Raw genomic sequence first — 18,678 nt, 5'->3', positions numbered from 1 at the left:
GCCGTGAGCGCAAATGATAGTGCCATCATGTAATGACCGATAAATTGTTCAGTGGACATAAATGAATGCATTTTTTGTTCGTTTTTTTACATATACCTAGTGCAAACATTTCAGACAGGAGACACATTAACCTTTCAATTTATCGTTCGTTGGGCAGAAAATTTCCAAACTTTTCTTGGCTCAAAAAAAGTCTCAACGATTATCGATTTTGTGGCCATTAACTGGCTGAAAAATGACCGAACTGTCTAAATGACTGAGTTTTGGCCGATTTTTCGTATAGTGTATGGCCAGCATTAGGCTGGGTTCACACTATTGTGAATTGGATGCGGTTTTGCCGAATCCAATTCACATAGCAGGAGATTGTGACCGGCTCTCTATGGAGCTTGTTCACTCATCTCCACAGCGGCTCTGGTGTGAATTGCATAGGGGTTCTGTGCATCTTTTTTTGGTCTGTTTTAGGTCCCAATTGAGCCAAAAATGTGGGATGAAATCTTGAAATGGTGAATGGAGACGCACCGGACTCCTCCTGCGAGCCGCTGTGTTCTCCATTGTGAACCCAGCCTCGGTGTAGAACTTGTGTAACAGTCTTATGAGCCATGAAATTGAACCTCCTATAAAAATAGTGAACAGATGTGAACATTGCAGTGACACGTATACCAATAGGGATACCAATGGGTTTATGGGTCTGCAATTTGTTTCCTGTTAATGAGATCCTGATGTGGACACAGCAAGTGCTGGTGCGCTTGACTTATTGCTGTCTCAGAAGGAACATATGGAGAGAATGAAACTGAATACCGTGTCCATATCCTGTAATGTGCACTCTGTTACTTTATGTACGGTTGAAGTATCTTAAAAAAAATGTGTGAAATGCAACATTGCTCATTGGTGTATACTTATAGCCTTGTTTATAATAAACCAACTCATTTACAACACCGTTAACTGATAGAATGTAGTAACCAACTTTCCAATTTTAAGATGCTCAGAAATCTGAAATGTACAGATAATGTATATGTTTAATGGGGAAATAGAAATACACATTTGCAGTATAAATCATTCAATGAGTAAATAATGTGCACATGGCTTAGTGAATAAAGTAAAGTGGCGTTTACCTTGAATGCCCAGTCATGTGCAGGAGACGTAGACCCGACACACACTATTCGATTTTTTTTTTTGCAGATTTTTGTCTTCAGATTTACCAAAACTATCTAATATGAGGTCAAACGTTAAGAGTTTCAATTTGTATGCAATCAGACAGGCCCTTGCCCTACATGGTTTTGGTAAATCTGAAGACAAAAAGTCTGCAGAAAATCTAATGTGAATGGGGTCTTAGGCTGGGTTCACACTTATGCGATTGCAGACATCGCATGTGATTCACGACTGCATTCCTGTGCACATCACATGCAATGTCTGTGCGATGCAGATTCAGCTATATGGCTTGTATGGCTGAAATCGTGAAAATGATGCAGCATGCTTTTTTTTTGGTCCGCACTGGAATCGGGTCACATGGTTGTTCAGACCCATGAGATACGATTCCACAGTTCGCACTGCGTTTTGCAAACCGATTTGGGTTGTCTTTAACTTTATATTGACACCTGCAGTGGTTCGCAGATGTCAGTGTAACCTGCCTGCAATTCAGATGTGATGCAGGAACACACAGGAATCTTTGTGGTTCCTGCAGCGCACCAGTGTGAACCTAGCCTAAAAAAAAAAAAAAAAAAAAAAAAAAAGATTTTGCCTTGCACATTATTAGATGATAGAAATTAAAGTGGTTCTAAGGCCTCAGGGTTTTTCACGTTAATGCATTCTATGCACTAAGGTACAAAGCCTTCTCTGCTGCTGGATCCTCCCAGTCCCCACTTATACTTACCTGAGCCTGATCTGATCCAGCGACGTGCACAAGAGCAGCGCCCCTCACCGCTGTCTCCCCCCTCAATGGGCAGATTGATAGCAGTGGGAGCCTTTCCTTCATGCCTTCCCCCATCCTGAAGCCCTAGTACACACCAACAGCTATATATATATATTTTTTTTTTGTTTTGTGTATACATACCTTTTCCTGTGGTCTCCTGTCCAGTCAGTCTTCTTCTTGCATGCTGTTCTTTGCAATCTTCCTCTGTGAGCCCAGTTTAGCTTGGTGAAGCATTGCTTTGAGCTGTGATGGTCTACTCTCTTGGCATGGGGGTTCTCAAGTGTGAGCCCCCGACATCACCAAAGGGCCACATGTAAAACTCAGTGAACATTCATCAGAGAGAGCAGACCCACAACAGGATATACAGTAGTCAAAGACTATGGTCATTATACAAGAAAAGGTCAGAGACTGTGGGCATAATAGGAAAGATGGTCAGTGACTGTGGCCATAATAGGAAAGAGGGTCAGGCACTTTGGACGTAATAGGGGAGATGGTCAGGGACTGTGGACGTAATAGGGGAGATGGTCAGAGACTGTGGATGTAATAGGGGAGGTGGTCAGAGACTGGACGTAATAGGGGAGATGGTCAGAGAGTGTGGACATAATAGGAAAAATGGTCAGAGACTGTGGACATAATCAGGGAGATGGTCAGAGATTGTGGACATAATAGGAAAGATGCTCAGAGATCGTGGACATAATAGGAAAGCTGGTCAGAGAGTGTGGACATAATAGGGGAGATGGTCAGAGAGTGTGGACATAATAGGGGAGATGGTCAGAGAGTGTGGACATAATAGGGGAGATGGTCAGAGAGTGTGGACATAATAGGGGAGATGGTCAGAGACTGTGGACATAAAAAGAAAGATGGTCAGGGACTCTGGACATAATGGGGGAGATGGTCAGAGAGTGTGGACATAATAGGGGAGATGGTCAGAGACTGTGGACATAAAAAGAAAGATGGTCAGGGACTCTGGACATAATGGGGGAGATGGTCAGAGAGTGTGGACATAATAGGGGAGATGGTCAGAGACTGTGGACATAAAAAGAAAGATGGTCAGGGACTCTGGACATAATGGGGGAGATGGTCAGAGAGTTTTGACATAATCGAGGAGAATGGTCAGAGAGTGTGGACATAATAGGGGAGATGGTCAGAGAGTTTTGACATAATCGAGGAGAATGGTCAGAGAGTGTGGACATAATAGGGGAGATGGTCAGAGAGTGTGGACATAATAGGGGAGATGGTCAGAGAGTGTGGACATAATAGGGGAGATGGTCAGAGAGTGTGGACATAATAGGGGAGATGGTCAGAGAGTGTGGACATAATAGGGGAGATGGTCAGAGTGTGTGGACATAATAGGGGAGATGGTCAGAGACTGTGGACATAATAGGGGAGATGGTCAGAGAGTGTGGACATAATAGGGGAGATGGTCAGAGAGTGTGGACATAATAGGCGAGATGGTCAGAGAGTGTGGACATAATAGGGGAGATGGTCAGGGACTCTGGACATAATGGGGGAGATGGTCAGAGAGTGTGGACATAATAGGGGAGATGGTCAGAGAGTGTGGACATAATAGGGGAGATGGTCAGAGAGTGTGGACATAATAGGGGAGATGGTCAGAGAGTGTGGACATAATAGGGGAGATGGTCAGAGAGTGTGGACATAATAGGGGAGATGGTCAGAGAGTGTGGACATAATAGGGGAGATGGTCAGAGAGTGTGGACATAATAGGGGAGATGGTCAGAGAGTGTGGACATAATAGGGGAGATGGTCAGAGAGTGTGGACATAATAGGGGAGATGGTCAGAGAGTGTGGACATAATAGGGGAGATGGTCAGAGAGTGTGGACATAATAGGGGAGATGGTCAGAGAGTGTGGACATAATAGGGGAGATGGTCAGAGAGTGTGGACATGTTATAAGAGATGGTCAAAGAATGCAGACAGAAACTGCCGACATCCTGCAGGAGACTGTCAAAGAGTGTGAATTTCCAATAGGAGTTATTGGAGACCGGAGACCTGCTTCAGGAGACAGTCATAGACTGGAGACATATTACTCATGAGGCTGCTATAAATCATCACTATAACAGAGTAATAGGGAACACAGATTACTTCTGCAGGGCCTCCAAGTGCCACACAAAAAGCATCAAAGGGACTTGAAGGGTGTGTTTTTTTTGTTTTTTGTTTTTTTTTTTACTCCCTGGGCTTGCAGTAAGTGGATTGAATAATGCTGGGTGTCATTCAGGTGGAAGAAGATTGACACTATCTGTACCTTGAATGGGCAAGTATGTAGGAAGAAAGCACTTTACTTATTTATGTATTTATTTTAATTTACTTGTTGGGCTTTAATACAGCTTCACATGAATTATTCGGTGAACATTCACTTTTTGTTTATAAGTATGTAAATCATACTCTATACAGTATATCAAGGAGCTTGACAAGGTCATGTTCCAGACTTAATTGTGTATAAAAATCAAATTGCACACCAGTCCAGAAGAAGTCAAATCTGCATGCACACACAAAAAAAAAATAACAATATCGCACACAGTACATTTTTCTATATTGCCTGACTGAATTGCTAATGGTTCAAGGGACTGGTTTTCACAGTACTCTTATTGTCATGACAATAGATCTGTTTTTTTTTTTTATTTATTTTTTACATATGCTATAATGAAATATTTCAAGCTTTTGGCCAGTGTAGTGGAGTGGGCCATGTACAAAGTATGCCAAGGCTTAAAACTGTGATTCATGTGCTTTTCTAGAAAATTCTATTACATTTCCTATACAATTTACCTTGAAAGGTGTAATGAAATTGCATGTTATGAATTATACACACTTTGATTTTGTACAAAGCACAAGAGTTGGTAGCTTTCCAGCCTGAGAGCTTAGTAAATATGGAATAAATATATGTGGTGTACTCCCACCCTATCACTCCTAATAAGTAAAGCACTATAACAAAACTAACAAACTGCTCTGGTAGCGTTCCCACAGCTATAAAGTGCATAAAGTATACAATAAATGGTGCAGAGCTGCCTAAACGTGTGCAAAAGACTGCTGTAAATATTGTGCAAAACAAGCAATAAAAGTGTAATACGTCAAATGTGGGACTGAAAAGTGCAATTAATGCAGAAACATAATTGATCATAAGGTCCTAATAATATTAAAACGTGCAAATCAAGCCATACAGGTGATATTTGATCAAAAAAAAAAATTGATAATAAACAGAATCTTGTGTGTGTCTCAAATACTCCAATATTGGTAGTCCATAGACATGGGTGCCATCAAAAACTTTCTTTAGTTTTTGTTCCGTTTCGTATTAAAAAAAAATAGTATTTCGTAATTTGTGTCCGAAAATTCAATTCGGATTCATCTGAAATACGAATTTTCGTTAGATTTGTAAACCTTTTGTTAAAATAGCGAATGTTCATTACGATGAATTTATCATTATGAGGGGTTCCCCACATCCCTGTGCTGCACTGACTTCCTGGGTTTTTAACTTTTTAGGTTAGTTAACTTTTAGTAACAATTAAAAAAAATTTGAATTTGGATCCAAAATTCATAAACAAAATTTCGTATTTTGTACAGAATTCATATGCGTAAAAAAAATTTTTTCGGATTCGTACGAAACGAATTGCACAAGTCTCTTGTATTATATATATATATAACCTTTGTGTAAGGTATATAAACTTCTGTATTTCCTCTAAAATATTGCTGTAACTTCACTGTGTTTTCTGGACTCTCACCTTCTTAGCACTTGTATTAAGGCATTGTCAGAAACCATGAAATCAGACCGAGACAGAAGTACAGTTAAATCACACTTGTTTAATAATAAAAGTAAAAAGGACAAATGTAGTCAAAAACATAGCCAGAGTTCAGTAACCAGAACGGATAGTCAGCCAAGCCAGAAGTCAGGGATCAATGTAATGGAACAGCAAGCAGGATCCAGAGCCAGAAGGAATATCAGCAAAGGCAGTCTTTAAACATCAGTGCAGGCAATAATTTCTTGTGATGTAACCAAGGCGAAGGCAGAGCTCCTCTGGACTGGGTGGCTTAAGTAGGCAGGACTGACGAGCAGGATCATCAACAGCTGAGTAACTGTGGAGAGATAGGAGCTGGCAATTAGCCGACAGCTAAGCGGCCAGCTCAGAGAAGGAAGGGCTGAGCCCAGCTCTGACAGGCATATATTAATAATCCTCCAAATAAGGTGGTCCTCCAATACCCGCTTTCCACTAGGGGCCCTCTAGTTGTTCTCTCCTGACATCCGGGTCAGTTCTCCTCTATGATGCTCCCCTATGTCGGTACTTAGCCTTGCCCAGGCTATGCAAAAGTGTGGAAAAGACTTCCCATAGTGTGATATCATTTCAGATAAAATAAACTGCCTTTCTTTCATAAAAATAGCCTCACTCTCATTACAATAACTTGGAAAAAGCATAATATCCACAAGTACTAGAAATGTACATCTGCTAATGTCACTTCTGGTATGCCTCCGCTCAAGCCTTACACCCACGGCATGTAACTTAAGGGGGAGAGGGGGTGGGTTAGTTGGCAAGCAGCAAAAATGCAGCTCAACCATGCATTTTTGCCCCCCCCCCCTCCAACCGCAAGACTAAACAAGGCCTTAAGATGACCGTCATTATGTTTTGTATTCCTGTTTTTGAAGTAAAACTATAGGCAAATCCTTTTTTTTTTTTTTTTTTATTTCGAATAGAGTAAGGGAGGGTCATAACCCTTTTTTTTTCCCCATCTGTATCTGATTGGGGAGATTTACCTTAACTTCCTGTCCCATAGCAAAAAAAAGAAGTGAGAGGAAATCCTGGGAAATGAAGGGAATTCCTTGGGGGGGGGGGGGGGGGTCCCAGGTCACCAGGTCACCAGGTCACCAGAACTAGTGTCCCCATTGGAAGATTTCCCCTCTATTACTTTGGGACAACTCAAAATTTGGGATTTCCTTTTACTTTCACTTTCAATGATAATGGTAAACAGGACAAATAGAGAGAGGGTGAATCTCCCTAATGGGGACACAGACCGCAATAAAAACCTAATAGGTGTTCTAATCCTTCTGCATTCTGTCCAAAACAAAAAAGTTTTGCCTTTAGTTATACTTTAACAGCTTCCGGACCGCCCCATGTAGATTTACTGCAACAGGGTGGCCCGGTTGTGCAAAATCACATACCTGTACATGATTTCATGCACGCAGTTTAGGGGGCACGCTGCTCCCGCTGTGGGGCTGCGCCCTGCCGATTGTTCTCAGGAGAGACAGATCAACCGTCTGCCTGTGTAAATGGCAAATCTGTTAGGAAGGGAAAGAGAGATACTGTGATTCAGCTAAGCTGAATCACAGATCTCTCTTTTCCTTCAGTGTGACACCGCCCCACATAGTAAGCACCACCCTAGGAAGCATTTAACCCTTTGATCGTCCTTGATGTTGACCTCTTACCTGCCAGTGTCATTTATACAGTAATCAGTGCATTTTTATAACACTGATCACTGTATTGGCATCACTGGTCCTCAAAATTGTCACTCAGTGTCAGATTTGTCCGCCACAATGTCACAGTCCCGCTAAAAAACGCATATGGCCACCATTATCGGCAAAAAGTAAAAAAATTCATTAACAGTCCCTAAATCTATCCCATAGTTTGTAGGTGCTATAACTTTTTGCGCAAACCAATCAATATATGCTCAATGGAATTTTTTTTACCAAAAGTATGTAGCAGAATATATATTGGCCTAAACTGATAAAGACATTTTTTTTTTTTTTTTTGGGGCATATGTATTGGCATTATCTCTACGTTCTATAGCTCCCACGCATACGTTGACAGCCAACATCCCCTGCCTTATGTTTCTCTATGGGATGGGGCTTTCAGTAGTTCTTTATGGTCTCAGATTTGGGAAACGATAGCCCACAAATCACCTGATACTATGTTCTTTGTAGAATATTATAACATTTTACTTTGCTGGTACATGGTGCCCCAATAACTGTCTAGGTTCGAACAGGGTGGCTATAACCCTCAAGTTTAGAGGCTACGGAGCAGTGAATAGGTTAGCTCATATATGTTGGAGTCCCAGGATTAAGCGTTCCTGAACTAGAGTGTATCAATTATTATTCACTGTAGTGGGCCAAATTATTACTATGAGTCTATCTGAAAACCTACTCAACCTGAAACCAATCAGTTGCACTGTTAATTAATTCGGACTCATATCTTTCATTTTTACGACAGCCAAACAAACCCTGGCCAAGGCTTTGTGGTCAATAATAGTTGCAAAAATAGCATGGTATTTAGTAAAGGTAAAACTGTCGGCCGTAAGGCTAAGAAATTTAGAAAGGTTAGGTTCCCTTGAATTACTCAATATTTCCCCAGTGACTTTGATGATTTTCTGTGGACCATGTAAGACCCACCTATTTAGTGGGGATGGTTTTGAGCGTGGTGGCAAATTGGCTGCGGCTGCTGATCAACAAACGATTTTACAAAATGTCCCTTCGACAAAAGTTGATCAAACGATCACGACCTTCTGAACCAGATGAATTTCTTCTGATCTCTCCGCAACTGCTGTTAGTTTTCTTTTTGTTTTGTTTTTTTCAATTATTTTTATTAATAATTTTTTCACATATACAGAAAACATTCCACATTATTACAAATTCTTATATGTAAACATCCTTGTACTATATATATATATATATATATATATATTAAAAAAAGACCACAGTAAACACAACACATGAATGCTTTTCAAAGAAGTCAAGAGTAGTCCCCCCATCTCCCCTCCTCTTCCTGATATAATTTATTACCCCTACTCACTTATTTTAATAATATTTTATTATTCTTATTAATTAATATCTAATTAATTAGCCCCCAATTCCCCCCAGTTTATCTCCCATCATTGTTCCCTTAATCCCATATTTGAGTTTGTGTAAACCCATATAGTGTGTCTTTTACCTTGTATGTGATATAGTGACTTCTTCTTCTGGGAGAAAGACAAGAGAAAAAAAAAACTTTAATTATGAAGAGTTGAGAGTCACGACTCTCCACCAACTCTGTATTTCTCCTTCGTGATGCGCCTAGAACCCAAAAGAAACAAAATGGAAGAAGAAAAGGAGGAAAAGGAGAAAGGGAAAAAAAAAAGGGGGGGGCGCTGTCCACCACCCACCTGTGTTACGATGTGATAGAAAAACCCCTACATCTATTTTAATAAATCCCTAAGTGATTATTTTTTTATACTAGTGGGAAAAAAAGGGGGGGGGGGGCGCTGCCCACCTCCCACCTGTGTAACTATGTGGTAAAAAAAAAAACCTACATCTATTTTAATAAATTCCTAAGTGATTCTTATTTATACAAGTGAAAAGAGGAAAAAAAAAACTTTTCTTCTCCCCTTTCCTCCTTCCCCTAACTTCCCCTCCCTTCCCTCAACAAAAATGCCTCTTGATTATAAAGGGGAGAGAGTCTCGACTCTCTAACAACTTTATATCGCTCCATAGTGATGTGCCAAAAACCCAAAAAACAAAACCAATGATAATAGTGGAAGAAAAAAAACAAAAAAAACCCTTTATCTGTTTTATTAAGTCCCTAAGTGATCCCTTTTTATACAGGTGAGAAAAAAGAAAAAAGAGTAATAAAAAAAAAAGGGGGGGGGGGAGAGAAAAAGAAGAGATGGGGAGAGGGGGGAAACAGCAGGGCATCTAGTTACTCCCCACGTAATTCATGTAAGTCTGAGTTTGTCTAAATTCCAACCAGCACTTCCAAGTATTAACATATTTTATTTCTGAATTATTTTGCAAGTGTATTACTTCTTCCATACATCTAATTTTATCTATCTCCCTAAACCAATCCTTTATAGTTGGAGTATTTTTTGATTGTCATTGTTTCGGAATTAATTTCTTTGCTGCGTTCAGCAAGAATGGTGTAATAGCTTTTCTATATTTCTTCCTCGGTATCCCTATTACATGAAACGGGCATTGCCAGGGATCAAGTTCCGTTACAGACCCACTAATCTTCTTTAGGGCCGGTTCACACAGCGGGCGATGCGAGGCGACACGACTCGCCTCGCCTTGCTCCCGCAAGTCGCTCCCGTTCTGTACAATGGAACCGTTCTGAGAGGAGCGACTCGAGTCGCTCCGACTCAGAAAAAAGGTTCCTGTACTACTTTCGGGCGACCTCGGGGCGACTTGCATTGACTTCTATACAGAAGTCATTTGCAAGTCGCCGCCGAGGCCGCTGCAGGTCGCGGCGAGGCAAGTCGGAGTCGCCTCGCCTCGCCTGCAGTGTGAACTGGCACTTATCCAATCCACTACTTCCCTCCAATACGACTGAATTAGAGGACATTGCCACCATATATGTGCATGGGTACCCACCTCCCCACAGTCCCTCCAACAGAGAGATGATTGATCGGGGTTAATTTTATGTAATTTAATTGGGACATAGTACCACTTCGTTAATATACGTCCATACATATCAGGGCATTTTACAATATTTTTCTTGTAGTTCAGGTAATGTACAAAGAACATTCCCTTTCAAAATCTTTTAACCTTAGGTGGTCCGATGATGTCCATTTTAAGTATAGTTTATCCTTACCTGAAGAGAAGTAGTTATTACCTGTGAGGGGTAACAGAGGGCTATTATATTCCATAGATCTATTTTTAGATAATTTATCCCATAATCTAAATGTCTCTGCGGTAATTGGGGCCATATCCCTGGGGAGGCCTCTATGTAAGGTTGGAATCCAGATAATCTGGTTTAGAGCAGAGTTACTCAATTCTGACTCAAGTGTTACCCATTTTTTATATGGAGAGCCGTGGACCCAGTCCAAAACTCTACGTAGCGACGCTGCCTCATGGTATTTTTCTAAATCTGGGAGAAATAGTCCCTATCTCTCCTTTGGTCTACTCAAGACTTTTTATATGAAATACGATTCCCTTTATTATTCCATATACATTTTTGTATTATTAATCTAAAGGTTTTAAAGTTAAGTAGCAGGGATATTTATCGGGAGACACAGGAAGATGTACAGGGCTTTTGGGAGGGTCATGATTTTAATCACGCTTATTCTGCCGAACCATGACAATCTATGAACCAAGTAGCCTTTTAGGTCTTGTTTGATTTTATTCAGTAAGGGCAAATAATTATCTTGATACAGATCCATTATTAGTGTTGACAAAGACACTCCCAGATATTTCAATCCTCTTTTCCTCCACCTGAATAGGATTCTAAGATCCCTACCTTCATCTGGGGGAACCGAGATATCTAGTGTCTCAGTTTTCTTCATGTTTATCTTAAAATTTGAGATGGGCCCATAGCCATTCAATTCCATCAAAATATCTGGGAGTGTCTGTGTCGGGTTTGTTATGTATAACATAATGTCATCCGCAAATGCTGGTATCTTATGTTCCTGTCCTGCAACTTCTATTCCCTTAATTTTCTTGTTGGCTCTTATGGGGGTTAAAAGAGATTCCAGGGAGATCACAAAAAGTAGTGGCAAAAGAGGACAACCCTGTCATGTACCATTATACAACCAAAGGGTATCCGACAGGGTTCCATTACCTGAATTTTAGCCGTAGGGTTCGAATAAAGAGCCTCTATCCACCTCAGCATTCGTGGACCCATGCCAATTCTATGCAGTGTCCGTACCATGAACTCCCAATCTAATCTATCAAAGGCCTTTTCGGCATCTATTGATAGAAAGAGAGTGGGTTTCTTTCCCTTTTTTGCAGCATGCATTAACAAAGTTGTTCTCAATATGTTGTCTCTTGCCTCCCTCCGGGGGACAAATCCTGCTTGATCTTTCTCAATACAATCAGGCATGAGGGGTCTCAATCTCTCGGCCACGATCCGAGCATATATTGTAACATCCTCATCGATCAAGGATGTTGGCCTGAAGCTTGAGCGCACTGTTGGGTCCTTTCCTTCCTTTCCTATAAGTGATATATATGCCCCCAAGGCTTCTTGACGGATTTTCAAGCCTTCCCCAATGGAGTTCATGTAAGAATGATAAAATGGAGCCAGGATACCAATAAACTTCTTAAAGTATAGGGATGTATATCTGTCTGGACCCGGACTTTTACCCCCCTCACTTTTCCTAATCGCCTGCTCAATTTCATCACTAGAGATATATTTTTCTAATTTACTTCAATCCTCCTCTGATAACCCCGGCAACTGGATATTCTCTAGATACTGTTCTATATTTTGGCTTCTATTTTGTCTGTCTTCGAAGTCTTGAGTAGCATTTACATTATACAATAATTGATAATACTCAAAAAAGACTTGCTTATATCCTTTAGTGGAGTATTTCATTTCTCCCTTTTTTATCTTTAATTTTTGCAATATAATTTTACATTCCTTCTAGGTTTAATCACCCCTGCCAGCATTTTCCCGGGTCTGTTCCCACATTCATACTGTTACAATTTAAAAATAGGGTGGCTGTGTGCGGCTCTGCCCACACGCCACATCATTCATTTACAGTGTTCTGTGGATAAATGAACTACAAGTACCGTCGGCCACCGTAGCCAAAGGCTCGTGGTTCTCAATAAACTGCGAGGGCGCTGGTGAGCATTCTTATAATTCATTGATTCTTCCTGGAATTGAGTAACTGCCTACCTGTGTATAGGCAGATGGTGTACTGAGAGTCTGCAGGATCCTGGCATTGCACCCGTGAGCTTTACAGGCTCCAGTGTGAAAAACAATAATAAATGCACATTTTGTTTTTACCAGCAAAAAAGATGTGCATTTATTATTTTTTTAATTAAAAAGGTGAATTTATCCTTTAACGTCTTCACGCCGGCTGTATGCATATATGTGGTATCTCAGCGGGTGGGCCTTAATGCAGACAGGCCGCATATATGCCTACCAAAAAATGTAAACCACGCTGTGCCAAGAGCGTGAATCCTCAGAACAGTTACCAGCGGGTAACGGAAAGCGTTCCATTTCATGTGACTGTTGTGACAGCCAATCACAGTGATCACATGACCGAAATGCCCGCCTCCCGACGTTTGAAACCTAAGGGGTTAAATAAATCTTTGTTGAGAATATTATAGGGGCTGCCATTGCTGATTTTTTTTTTTTTTTTTCATACTCCCAAATGCTATATGCCTTAATGCCATGCTGGCTTCTCTATGCTTTGAGTCACAGACTCAGGACATGTAGATAAATGAGGAATCCTTCATTATCCTTCTTATCCTGGGTCAATGTTAAAGTCAGAGTGTGAGAACGATAGCCAGGCAACTGGTATTTTCAGAAGGCAGTCAGCAATAACAGTCTCATTGTTGCTCTTTATAAAAGGTATATTATAAGAATTAATTTGAAGACCCTTTTACTTTGACAGTTAGTGTTGTGTTGTCCAAGTGTCAGTTCTGGTCTGCTTTCTCCACCCCTAGATGCTCAAATCTCACCGAGTTACAAGATACAAGGGGGAGCAGCTTCCGTTCTGTAGTTTTGTGGATAGTTGATCTGCCTACCATGTTTAGAGATCAGATCCATGTCAGGGAAATGTATGCAAACAGATGCTTGTTCAACATTTAGCTGGCCTGCTGCTAGACTTCTCGGAAAAGAGACATCTATATTGCTTGCTGTGCTGTTATAAGAACTTTATTTGATGTGCCTTTCTGGTGAGATGATATTCTTCTTTTTTTTTTTTCTGTATATTATTGTCTTGGATAAGCAAGTTTCTGTTTGATGTAGACATGTCAATATATATTGCAAACCTGCTTTGGATTTTACCTGGGCCTGCCCAAATGTGTCTTTATTTGAAGTCATCCTATTTTATTTCCTTTTTAATTAATGGTCTCACAATTATGCACAAACACTATCAAGTATTCCCTTTATATTTTGCCTCTTAATTATAGACACGTTTTTCATTTTTACATTTATTTTTCGCTTTTACACTGATTTCAATGTATGATACAATTGGTTAAAAATAAATTGAGAAACCCAAATGTTCTACTCCAATCAGCAGAATCCCTGATATTTTGTTACTGCGGATGTACAGTACTATACTGTAGATGTCGCTTTTCCGTTTTTGGTCACTTTCAAAATCAAAGAATCAGTTGGATAGATTGCAAAATGGCATTTTAGTTAGTGCTGTTATCAAATGATTTTATTAAAGAAGATCTTATTACAGAAAACCTGAAAATTGTATTTAAAGCAATCGTAGCCTCATTTATAATAATGTTTGTAGTTTTGGATCATTCTGAAAACAATGTGTTGGCCATCCGCTGAAAAACTTCTGAATACCTAAAAAAAAAAAAAAAAAAAAAATGTGTGAAATATAATAGCAAAATTAGGGCAAAATCGTTGTGTGCCCGGCCATTGGTGAAAGTCATCATCATCTAATGTTACTATTTCTTATGAAAGTTTTATGAATGTTAGTATTTTGGTTACATATGTTTTTATTCTATATATCTCATGTGTATGGTTATGTATTTTTATTTGTCTAAATACAGATTTTTTTTTTTTTTAGCAAAGTAAAAGTACATAGTTATGATATTGTTGAGTAGCTGAGCTTGAGTCTGACCAGTATATTGTCTGTATGGCACTCATTTGCTGTCTGTGTGTTTGTGAGGACTATCTCCTGGAAGTTTTTATTTAAGCATTTCAATACCAGGCACTTATACACCTTCCTGCCCAAGCCGATTTTCAGCTTTCAGCGCTGTTGCAATTTGAATGACAATTGTGCGGTCATACGACACTATACCCAATCATTTTGTTCCCACAAATAAAAAAAGACAGACAATTTTAGAAAAAAAAAAAAAGTTTTTCTTTGTTTCTGTTCAAATTTTTTGTAAATAAGTACGTTTTCTTCTTTAACCACTTCGCGCCCAGGCCAATTCTGACATTTCTCTCCTACATGTAAAATTCATAATTTTTTTGCTAGTAAATTACATTATATATGTTGTTTTTTTTTTTTTAGCAAAGACCCTAGAGAATACAATGGCGGTTGTTGCAACTGTTCATCTCGCATGGTATTTGCGCAGCAATTTTTTGAACGCTTTTTTTTTTTTTTTTTTTTAGAAAGCGTTTCATGCTTTAAAGAAAAACAAAACAGTAAAGTTAGACCAATTTTTTTGCATAATGTGAAAGATGAAGATACACCGAGTAAAGAGATACCCAACATGTCATGCTTCAAAATTGCACGCACTCGTGGAATGGCGCCAAACTTTGGTATTTAAAAATCCCCATAGGCGACGCTTTAAATTTTTTTAGTGGTTACATGTTTTGTGTTACAGAGGAGGTCTAGGGCTAGAATTATTGCTCTCGCTCTAATGTTTGTGGCGATACCTCAGATGTGTGGTTTGCACACTGTTTTCATAAGTAGGCGGGACTTGCGTATGCGTTCGCTTCTGTGTACGAGCTCACAGGGACAGGGGCGCTTTAAATTATTTTTTTTTTCATTGTTAATTTAACTTTTTATTTTTTTTAGTTTGACACTTTAAAAAAAAATTAAAATTTGATTACTTTTATTCCTACTACAAGGAATGTAAACATCCCTTGTAATAGGAATATAGCACGATCGGACCTATTTACAGTGAGATATGGGGTCAAGAAGACCCCACATCTCACCTCTAGGCTGGGAAGCCTAAAATAAAAAAAGATCACGGCTTACCAGCCGAGGCGGCGCCGTTATTTGAATGCAGAGGCCGGGCGTGACATCATAACACCCCGCCCGGCCTCCGAACGATCATAGAGACTCCGGCAACCATCTGGTCCGCCGGAAATCTCTATGATCATTATCCGGGGGCCGGCGGACCCTGTGTCCGGCTCACCGATGGAAGCGGCGAGTCGGTAGAAGCACCAGAGGGCGGTGGGAGGAGGGGGACCCAGGAAATTTGAGGCCGTCCCAGGACGTCCACCCGACGCAAAGTGGTTAAAGCGGGAGACCGCCGGGAGTCCGCGTTTTTTTTTTTTTTTTTTTTTTTTTTTTTTTTTTTAAATAGTGACACTTGCCCGCCGAGCGCGCCCGCGATGTCGGCACCCGAAGCCGATCTCTCGATCGTCTCTCGGGGTGCTGCCGCCGCCATCTTGGGTATGGGAATCGGGAAGTGGAACTTTCGGCTTCATTTCCCGGTTCCCTACTGCGCATGCGCGAGTCGCGCTGCGCAATAAGGATAGTCCCCACTGTCTCTGGGATCCCTGTGTTTCCCAGCAGGCAGCGGGGGACTTTCGGAAAGGGGCGTAGATTCTGCGGAAAGGGGCGTACCTTCTGCAGAATCTACGCCGGAATTGGGTGCAGATACCTGTACTGTACAGGTACCTGCACCCCCTCCCCCCTGAAAGGTGCCAATTGTGGCGCCGGAGGGGGGGAGAATTCCAATGAGCGGAAGGTCCACTTTAGGATGGACCTCCGCTTTTAATGACTGGCACTGATATGGCTGCACTGATGGGCACTGATAAGGTGCTATCGATGGGCACCGATGAGGTGGCACTGATGGGTAATTATGGTTGGCACTGATAGGTGGCACGGATAGGCAATGATGGTCACTGATAGGTGGGCACTGAGGTGTGGCACTGGTGGACACTGATGGGTGGCTTTGCTGGGCATCACTTGTCTGTACTGATCCATAAGGTTGCCAGCCAGTGCCCATTTGTGGGCACTGATTGGCATGTATTGGGCATATTTTTTTATATGTGGATGGCCATGGGGTACATCCACATGCTGGGGGCTTCCCTGGTGGTCCTGGCGGCTTCCCTTGTGGTCCCGTGTGGGCATCCTTAGGGGTGCTGCACTGATAAACAATTAGCGCAGACCCCCTCCTTGTCAGGAGAGCCGCCAATCTCTGACACACGCAAGTAGACGCGAGTGAAGAAGAGCTCTTCCTGTTTACATTGTGATCAGCCGTGATTGGATACAGCTGATCACGTGGTATAGAGCCTCCATCGGAGGCTCTTTACCGAGATCGGTGTAGCGGTGTGTCAGACTGATCACCACTCAGTGGCTGTTATCCTGCTGGATGTCATATGACACCCAGTCAGGATAAAGCAACTACCGCCCAGCCTTCATTTTGCTATAGACCGGGCAGTAAGTGGTTAAAGTGTTACTAAACGCAGGACACTGCATTCACTATATCTGGTCTCCCACAGTACACAGAACATAGAAGTGCAATTATTTTAGTAAATATAAACTCCTAAATACATTTTCTCATCAGCAGTATATAGCAGTCTTCTAAACTTTATTAGTGGCTGGCTGAGCACTGGTTAAAGCTTGTGGGGGGGGGGGGGGGGGGTGGTTCATTCTCCAATTGTTTCACTGTAATATGGCTACCTGGAGGAGTTCTGTATACAGAAATCCACTAAGATACAAATCAACAAAAATGTAATTTTTCGTGAGACACTATATCTGGTCTCACACTGTACACTGTACTCCGAACATAGAAATGCAACCATTTAGTAAATGTAAACTGCTAAATATATTTTCTCATCAGGAGTGTATAGCAGTCGTGTGACTTTTATAAGTGTCTGGCTGAGCACTGGTTAAAGCTTGTAGAAGGAGTTTTCATGCTCCTCTGATTGTCCTAAAAGACTGCAGGACCCCTGACCCTCTGTCAGGACAGTGCTGAACACTTGCACCCTCCACTCCAAAAAAAAAAAAAGAAATCTCTAGTAAAACAAACCAAACTGAGCATGTGCAGAGTGCCCCCACGGCTCTGTTCTATCAGGAGATGGACTGGGGACTGTGGAAGAAGTGGAGGATGAGAGAAGACGGGATCAAACTGCCTTTTTACACAATGCACAGGATTAGTCCCTTAGGTTCCACAGTGAGAATGACAGGCATGCTTTACTGCCTATACAGACTGACTTTACTGTTGTGGGCTTAGTAACATTTTAACAACCCAAATATGAAAGTAGATGTAAACCCTAACCACTGTCTACAAGCACACCCGGTTGCATGGCATGGTGACAACCATTGAACATGCCTGTGCAATGTGCTTCAGCACATCCACTTGTAGTTCCTTTGGGAAAGCATGAGACAGGGTGACAACACAACAAAACAATTAAGAGACAGGGACAAAGCATTGGCACCCTATTACAGGAAGTCTTTAAAAAAGGATATTCGTGGCAGGATCACCAGTTATTATTTAAAGGGTAACTCCACTTTCATGGGGGGAAAAAATCGCAAATAAAAAAAATATGTATATAGCTAATACTATTGTCACACAATAGTCCTATTGCAATTTTTTTATGTTATTAAAAACAATAACTTCCCTTTTCAGTCTGCAGTGCTATAATTTTCTGTAAAATACAATGTAATATGGCTACCTGGAGGAGTTCTGTACACAGAATGTGTACAGAACGCCCCCTAGATGTGTCATTTTGTGCTTTTGTGATTGGCTTACTGATTTTCCCACTAAGACACAAATCAGATTTTGAGCATCACCTGCAACAAAAATGTTATTTTTGGTGAGATACGCCAAAAGGGAAATCATGTCTAAAGGGATGCAAACCCTGCAGCTTGTCTCATTAGAGCCCTGCAGGTGCAACAGCTAAATAATTATAAAACCACTCCCATACAGATTCACTTTGGACTTGGACAAACAAACAGCTATTTCTTCAGAATAACAAAAAGTAGGAATCTGCAACAATGTTTGTTAAAAAATCTTTACAGTATACATAGATCACCTAGAGGGGAATGTTTGTGTTTTTATTTTATTTTTTTACAAAAAGCCGAACGTGGCCCTTTGCTTACCTTTAGCCAGCCCTTGGGACACGATTCCTCCCACAGATACTATGCACTAGTCCTCCCTTTGACATCAACAATGGGGTATTGTTCCTCCAATTCACACCAATGCTGGAGCATAAATTC

The 18,678-nt window shown here is 41.0% G+C and overlaps 1 protein-coding gene across 4 annotated transcripts in view; it reads left to right on the top strand.

The window, feature by feature from the left end:
* Positions 1-18,678, top strand: part of SCN4A (sodium voltage-gated channel alpha subunit 4) — a 191,432-nt gene that overhangs the window by 53,844 nt on the left and 118,910 nt on the right. Inside the window, exon 1 of one of the 4 annotated variants that reach the window (XM_077460161.1) lies at positions 13,362-13,489. The exons of the other annotated variants lie outside the window; for them this stretch is intronic. The gene's annotated coding sequence lies outside the window, so the exon portion shown is untranslated. Of the gene's footprint in view, positions 1-13,361; positions 13,490-18,678 lie in introns of those variants that run through there. 4 annotated transcript variants of the gene reach the window in all.

The sequence above is a fragment of the Lithobates pipiens genome, unplaced genomic scaffold (assembly GCF_037356315.1).
Source record: "Lithobates pipiens isolate NorthernLeopardFrog02 unplaced genomic scaffold, aLitPip1_a1.2 Scaffold_28, whole genome shotgun sequence".
In the NCBI taxonomy this organism is placed as follows: domain Eukaryota; kingdom Metazoa; phylum Chordata; class Amphibia; order Anura; family Ranidae; genus Lithobates; species Lithobates pipiens.
The sequence above is the reverse complement of the archived record's forward strand: the minus strand, read 5'-3'. Positions and strand labels throughout refer to the sequence as shown.